The sequence below is a fragment of the Arachis hypogaea genome, chromosome 15 (genome assembly GCF_003086295.3).
Source record: "Arachis hypogaea cultivar Tifrunner chromosome 15, arahy.Tifrunner.gnm2.J5K5, whole genome shotgun sequence".
Classification (NCBI taxonomy): Eukaryota; Viridiplantae; Streptophyta; class Magnoliopsida; order Fabales; family Fabaceae; genus Arachis; species Arachis hypogaea.
This window is the reverse complement of record NC_092050.1, coordinates 133,231,245-133,239,934: the sequence shown is the minus strand read 5'-3', so window position 1 is coordinate 133,239,934 and position 8,690 is coordinate 133,231,245.

Here is an 8,690-nt window from a genome sequence, read left to right as displayed (position 1 = left end):
ATCAAATTCAAACAACAAAGTAGCATTACTGCTATCACAGTTATAGTTATATATCTAAAATCAGCTAATAAAAAACATTAAAAGACAAACATCACCAAAATAAATAAAATTATAAGAGCTGATTCTAACACACCCTCATTCATACATAAACAAAATTTGTCATGATAATACACATAAAATAAGTTGTTTGAGCTGCCCTTTAGTAAGGCATTTGCGTCTAAATATAATCCACTATTGCAACAATGAAATCGAAGTATAGCACAGAATTATTAAAAGACACAGACACATCAGCTGTGGTGTGCATTTCTAAAGTCAAACCAACCAAATTATTTTCGACTTTCAGTTTCAAAATAATGGATATGATCATAAAAATTCACTTGAAAGTACGAAGTCATTTTGACATAATCACAAAAAAAAATGTTTCTTAATTTAACTAATGATAAACCTGAAAAAGTATAGAGGTAGTATAACAGAAAGCCTTTTGAGATTTACTTCCATCTAAATAGAATGGAAAGGATCCCAATTGAATAGATGGAAAGTTGTGTGAACCAATAAAACATTATATTGTAAGCATCCAAAAGTTAAACAATTTATCTCCTTGCTCCTCAATTTAAGTGTCTGCAAAGTTAGCTCTCACATCTTTCTTCAAGTACATATATAACAAATAACAATTCATATTTATATATAATCTAAAGGTAGGAACATGTATGAGTTTAGGGACAATGTTTTTTTTTTCGCACCTACAACCAAAGAGAACTTAAAACACGCTATTTTAGAACTGGCCGATTTTCTATCAATCTATTTTTCCTTGTTTGTGTACTCAACCATTTTTCTTGAACACATCTCAGATATATAACTCCATGAACATCAAACCAGCAAGAAAAAAACAAAATAATATTTAATCAGGACAATACATAATAGAAACATACAATTAGAGGCAATCACCTAAAATTCAAATAACCCCTTATTCAATCTAGCCACACAAATTGATTCCTAAAAATCAGTAGCTGCTGAATATACTCCCTAATTTGTTGTCGTCATTTCAAAAGCCTTAACCTCTTCATTCAAGTATCATATATTTCTTAGAAATCTCATGAAATAACTAATTTCTTTCACAAACATCACATTTCATAGAAATAATTAGAATTCAGTAACAATAGAAAAATCATAAAACAACATAATCACAATAATTCCGTGATAGAAAAACTATGTCCAGCAACACAATACTATAATAAAACCAGATCATCAAATTAGAAAAATTCTACAAACTTCTATATCAAAAAGACCTTCGATCCATCTAACTAGTCACCCAGATAATTCATTATACCTAAACAGATAAAATCACCAGTTCAACAAATAACAATAACACTCCATTATATGTTCATCGCATGCATAGTTCTTCTCCTTAAGCAATTAGATAACAGTTTTCAAAATCATTAATTTGAAAGAAAGGATCACAGACAAATCAATATTTGGTCATAACTTTAAAGATTATCAACATAAAAAGAAAAACTCCGATATCGCTTATCAAGTCCAAAACAAAGCATCTCGTTCAGTAACTCAACGAATCCATACAATCCACAATTTTAAATATAATTTTATAAAGGAATTAGATAGTAATTTACAGCCAACACCGATCGGATCTTTTAAGTAATTAATGAAATATTGACATCAGGAATCATAGAGAAGAACACAAAGACGAAAAAGATTAAAGCATGCATTTACAAAATCGGGGATGATTTAAACTAGCTACGAGAGAAATCGCAAAACTGGAACCTTTGCAAAAACACGTTAAAAAAAATCTACCAAAGAATAAGTCAAGATTGGGTACAAAAGGACAGGAGTAGTAAGACACGATAGAGGACACATGATCACAATCAAAAGAGAACAATGATACAGAGGACAAGGATGACATTCCTATAGGCCTCTAATCGTACCACAATTCGTATAAATAGGCACGCTTCTATTTATACAATTGTGATCCTACCATAGGACGCTTGCTCCATATTACACAGATTAAACCTAAGCTCTGATACCACTTTGTCACAGCTCAAAATGAGCCACGACCGGCGCTCAGAAAAATAATCCCATAGCAAGCCTAACATACTCAAATATAAGTTAAATAAGAAAGTTAAAAATATTTTACAAGTTCTAAAATAAATAGTTATACATTTTTAACAAAAATAAAATAATTACAAATGGTTGGATTCTGCCTGTGACATATGGAGCATATACATGTAGGAACTCGACAAAGAATAGGTACTTATTGTATATCGTTACTCTTGAATAGAAAGTTTCACATAGTCAAGTATTTGTTCCTGAAAATATTTTTAGAAAAACGGGGTGAGTTTTACAACTCAGTGACTAGACAATATATCTATAATCGACATGAGAGCATGTAAACATTATTATGAAAGTAATTTTAATTAGAAAATAATAGTTGATAATATAAGTGAATCAATAAGGGAGCTCTCATACAAAAATCAAATCAAAAGTCCACACATGGGCGGCTCCACCTCTATGGATAACCATTTCCTCTTGTGTGTCATAACAGAATAACAGATCTAACATGTGACCTACACATTAGGCTAGCAACACCCCTGCTAGTTGGAGTCTGAGCCAGATGCATCTAAGTTAACGTCATAATCGCCGTTAACTACGATTTTCTATTACGAGCCTCCCAAACCAATTCAAAACATATAGTTTCAAATATAATAAATCTTTAATTTTTCAAATATATAAGGTATCGAATAAAATCAAATCAGATAATACTTTCTCATCAAAAATCTTTTTCAATAATACTTTTTTCAATTATAAGAACATATTCCACAATTTTAAAGTAAGTGAGTGCCAACAAATACTTCAATGCTTCAAAAAGTATATAGTTGAGTAAATCAAATATTCTAAAATAATATAAAACTTTATCAAACATATATATAGTCTCATGTAAAATTTCTAAGGTATGAACTTCATAAAAATAAGGTTTAATTACTCTGTTGATCCCTATAGTTTCACGAAATTTTCAATTAGGTTCCTATACTTTTTTTTCCTTTTAATTGGGTCCCTATACTTTTATTTTTTTTTAATTTAGTCCTTACCGTCATAAAACCGTTTGAAATAACAGAATATTCCATTAAAAAATCGAATATTATCATAATTTAGTCAAAAAATTTAATTAAAAATACCTCTATTTTTATAAAATACCAAAAATACCCTTTGTATTTTTGTCCCCCAAAATCAGAGAACTCTAACTATCCCTAGGTTATTCTCCTATGTTCCCAATTGGATTTCTCCTCCATCGCACTCTGCTGCCGTCTTCTGTGGCGTCGTCGTCGTCCGTCGCTGGGTTGTCGTCGTCCCTCTGCGTCGCCCACAGGTGCTCTATTCTGCTCTGCTCGTCCGCCTTGCCTATTGCATTTTCTCGTCCCGCCCTGCCTCACCGTGCCTCGCGGTGCCTTGCCTCAAATTGCCGCTCCTCGACTCCGTGTTTTGCTATCTGAACTGGTTCTGCAACAACAGATGATGGTTGAATTTTGTTTTAGTTTTTCAGCATTGGATAATAATTCTTCTCAATAATGTCTTCCTCCCACTACACTAAGAACGGGAGAAATATTATGCTTAAAATAACTAGTAGTCAAACGGCATTCTCTCCCGATTCTAATGCTTCAGGTTCAATGTTGAGAAATCTTAATTGTTAAATACCTCTAATTTTGCTTATGCTTATTTTTTGTTGCTGCTTGTATATAATTTGACTTTATTTGATTAGGTAACCAACATTCTGAATGACAAAGAGAACCAATTGATCTAATTGTGAAGCTTAGTTTACTAAAATTAGTTTTGATTGTGCTAAAAAATTTTGATTATGAGTTCTGATTATGTATTTTATCTGTAATTAATTGATTATGTTAGAAATAAGGAAAGAGGTGAGATTGGAGATAAGGTGTTTGATTAAATGCCTTTGAGAGAGTTGAATTGATTATGAGTTTTGATTATGTAAGTTATCTATAATTAATTGATTATGAGTTTAATTGATCATTGTCATAGAGGCATACGGGTTCTACTTGTAAAAGTTTGGGCTGCAATCCTCAAGGCATTGCTGCTGACAGGCGTCGATGCTTGGTTCTGCAATACCGAAGATCGGTGGTAAAAGCAAAGGCCTCAGATACAACTGAATGTGCTGCTATGGTTAATACCAATTCCCGCAAAGACTTTCTTGGATTGGCTTTGGGAATCTCAAGCCTCTTTGTTGGTTCATTGGAAGCCAAAGGAGCTGGTTTGCCCCCGAAAGATAGGCCGAAACTATGTGATGAAGCTTGTGAGAAGGAGCTTGAAAATGTATGGTTAGAATACATTGTTCCCTTCTTTGCCTCCTTTCTTTGTTTTTCTCTGCTAAGACATTACAAATGGTTGTTGTAAATTACTAATAATGCTTTGATATTTGATGTAATTGCATTGCATCTCCTGTTTCTACTAATGTTAGTCAGCACCTTTCTCAAATGTCAGTTATTTTTTAAGAGAAATTCTTCAAATAAATCTTGGAAATTCAAAGCGTTATTAGTATCTAAGCTATTCTTTCCTGATAATAGAATCTATCATTCTTAAAGGAATAGCAGACATTCTTATATTTTCAAAGAATTTGTGCACCATGCAAAGAATATGTTAATAACCAATCTATGTGATTGCACTTAAGTTTTAATATTCACATTTTTAAGACCCTTGATCAATGACCACCATGGTTCCTTCCGTACAAGTATTTGATAGGTAAATCCACTGATGACAAAACTATATCAATCTCAACTCATCTTCATGAATTCCAATATTTAGAATGGTGTTTCTTTCCGTGTTTTGTCTGAACCTCATCCAGGAAAAGAAGCGAAAGATTAATGCAAAATGCTTTGGTGTTGCTTTGTGATTGTAGGTGATCCAAAAGCAGCATGTACTGGTTGTGCTGGCTTTGCGGCATTCTCAGTCGTTATAGAGAAGTTCTTAGACAGGCATGAATAGTTACCTATTGAATTGAAGTCACCCAATTTTTCATTCATTAGGCATAGCATGAATTTTCATAGTGATAATCTTTTGCCCATTTGCTAAAGGGCGCATACAAAATTGTAGTATTTTATTTTACATCGATTATTGTTTATTTGTATACAATATCAATTGGTGGATGCATTCCTCCAATTCCAAACTAGATGTAAGTATGCTCTTAAGTATTAATGTAAAGTTTATTATATAAACTGGATGCATTATCATAATGAATACTTGAAAGATGAAAACTGAATTTTATATATACTTATTACTACTATTTATATTTCATTTTATCCATTCTTTTTTTTAGGTTCTTAAGATAAGGTATTTGAAAGTCGGAAAAAAAAAAGAGAAAGTATTTTTGGTACAATTTGTATATAAATAAACAAAAGAATGATAGTGACAAAATAAAAGGGATTATAGGAATATCTTTCATTGAATATTTATAGTTTTACCGAATTTTCAATTAAGTCCCTATATTTTTTTTCTTTTTAATTAGGTCCCTAAGGGTATAAAAGTAATTTCACAATTCACTAACATTTTTTTGACGTTTAACGTTAATAGGGACTAAATTAAAAAAAAAATTAACGTATAGGGACCCAATTAAAAGAAAAAAAAATATAGGGACCTAATTGAAAATTTCGCGAAACTATAGGGACCAACAGAGTAATTAAACCTAAAAATAATTATTCAACTATAATAAATCAATTATTTTAATCAAATTAAAGTTCTTCAACAATAGTTTTATAAATATAATTAAAACTTTAGAATAGCATAAACCAAAAGATTAACGGTTATAAATGTAAAGCCTACTCACAACGTGGTCCCAAAGGACTGAAGATACCAAACCCGGAGTGCCAAATTCAAGGTGAGGAGGATTGAAGTAGAATGGAACGAATGAGCGCAGAATTTTGACCGGAGTAGTGACAAGATGGAGCTGGTGATAGTTCTGGGAATCTAAAACAGGGCAAAACTAAAGTCGAATTAAAACAAGGACAAGACATATTAAATGGTGGCATAATAGGACATGAAAGCTAGAGCAGAATCAAGGAAAAAGGCTGGACAGGGATAATAACAGGAACGGTTCAGCTCCAGCAGCACCAACAACTTCGGCGGCAAGGACAATGGCTTTGTTCAGGTACATCCGAACGACAACAGGAACAGTGCAGCAGCAGACGGTCCCTCTTCCTTGGCATTTCTCTCTTTCTGCGAACTCTTCTCTCTCTTCGAAACTCCAAATCTGCAATCGCGACAATGACGGCGAGGCTGGCTTCGACCGCGACGGCTAGGGCTCTGGCAGTGACGGCGATGGAACCTCCTTCCTCTGTTCATCGCATCTCTCTCTCTCTTTCGCACGTTCTCTTCTCTCTGCTCAGGCTTCCCTCAGCGACGGCGGCGTGGCCCTCACCGGCGTCATCCTCCTTCTCCCCCTCTTTTTCCTTTCTTCTCCCTCCCTGTTTTCCCTCTCTCTTGTTCTTTCTTTCATTCTCAGCGCGATGTGTGTGTGTGTGTTAGGAGAGGGTTAGGGTTTGGTTTGAAAAAAAGAGGAGTAAGGGTATTTTAGGGATTTTACAGTTAGAATTTAGATTTGTCCCAGATAGGATTGGATAGATTCTAGGGAAGTATTGGTGTTTGTAATATTGTGAAAAAGATAGTGAAAGTCCATCATAGTTGTGATGGAGACTGGATGTAGGCTGCATTACACTTAGCAGCTGAACCAAGATACATCTGGGTGTGATTCTCTCTCTTCTACTCCTTTTCTGTTTCTGTAGCTTAGGAGACAAAATGAAAATGTCTCTCCTCTTGTTACGAGACAAAAGTAAAAATATCTCCTAAATTGATTGGAGAAAGCAGAAGTTATATTCAGTAGAAAAACAGCTAAGATTCAACCCCCTTCTCTTAGCCACTGATAACCATCATGAACTAATTTTAAATTTATGTATTTATTAAAGACTTTATTTTTAGAAATTATTTTATAAAAAGTAATTACATTCCAGTTTTAATAATTAAAATAGAAATTTTATTTAATTTTATATTATCGAATTATTTTCTATATTTAAATTATAAAAATTTAGTAGTTGTAAAAGAATAAGAATTTTATATGATTTAATTTAAATAATTGAGATTTTAGAATTTTGGTATTTTAATTTTATAGACAAATAAAATAAATTATATTATCTCTAATTTTAAGAAATTTTTTTCCGAAATAAAATATGGAAAATGATTATTTTCCCAAAACTCATATTCGAACTTTAATTACCAGAATACGAGTCTTTTTTTTTTGGTATTTGGCAAGTTCGCCACACTCTCAGCGAACTCTATAAATTATATAGAGTTCGCCTAACCCCCGGCGAACTCCCCTTAAAATATTCAAAATCCATATTTTTAATCCATTATCATCGTCTCCAAATAGTATATAAATCTCAAAACAGTATATAGAAATACACTAAAATACACAGACAACAAGCATGACTTCTTCAAGAATTTTTTTAATTATAAATTAAAAAAATAAGCCATATTTAACAATGGCAACCAGGGAAGGAGGGAGACTCTATTGCGTCACCGCCGTGCTTCCATCAGCGCCGAACCGCCATGCCGTCGCTGCTGCTGGGTTGACGTTGCCGCTGCTATCCAAGCCGTCACCATTGCAGAAATACACGCAGAGGAGAGGAAGAAAGGATCTCCATCGTTGCCAGATTCGTTGGTGAGTTCTGTGCCACCATCGGAGTCACTGTTCTGCCACCATTGAAGCTCGTCGGAAAAGGAGCTATTGTCAGAAGAAGCTACTGCAGCTCTTGCTCTATACTGCTCTATTCTACCCCTGCTTCTGGTTTCGCAATTGCCAGAGCCTCTACTTCTGTGGGTAGCCGTTGGAGTCACTGGGAACCAACGTTGGAGCTGCCCAAAAACCCTGTTGTTGCTGCTTCATTATTTTATTGTAAGCTATCTCTATTTCTAATTCCATTGAATTCGTTTCCATTTCCGATTCCATTGAATTTGAACTCTCTACTTTGTTGTAACCTTGGTTATTGCTGTGAGAATTATTGATGTCGCTGTTACTGGAGTATCTTTGGAATCGAAGTCACTATTATCCCGGTTAATGCTGCCGCCATTGTTCTCATTGTATACCTAAGATGAACTAAGAAAGGACCAAAGATTGATGAAATAAAGACTGTGGTTGAAATTCAAGTAAATTCATATAATGATCCTTGAGATTCAGCAGATTACGCAATTTGGTCCCTAAAATTCCAATTTTACTATAGTGGTCTTTTAGAATTAGCTCCGGACACAATAGTGGTTCCTAAGATCACTTCTGGTGCTGACTCAACTAACGGAGTGCTGATGTAGCACTCCTTTGCCACGTTGGAAGTTCCCAACGGCTAGATAACCTAGCAAAATTATAATTAAACCCAATTTGGTCCCTCTCCCATTATAAAACCCTAATTCATTCCCAATGTTCAGATTGTGTTCCTCTTCTACTTCCTTTTCTTTTTCTTCTTCTTAATTGAAGCTCTTTGATCATCTGCAGTTATTTGACATTGATAAACTACGATGGAAGGTGAGAGCATTACTGCAGGCAGTTTGATAAAGTCACCTCCGATTGGATTCTCGGCGAAGATTACTAACTGTGGAAACACAACGTGCATGCCATAACGGTATGCTTG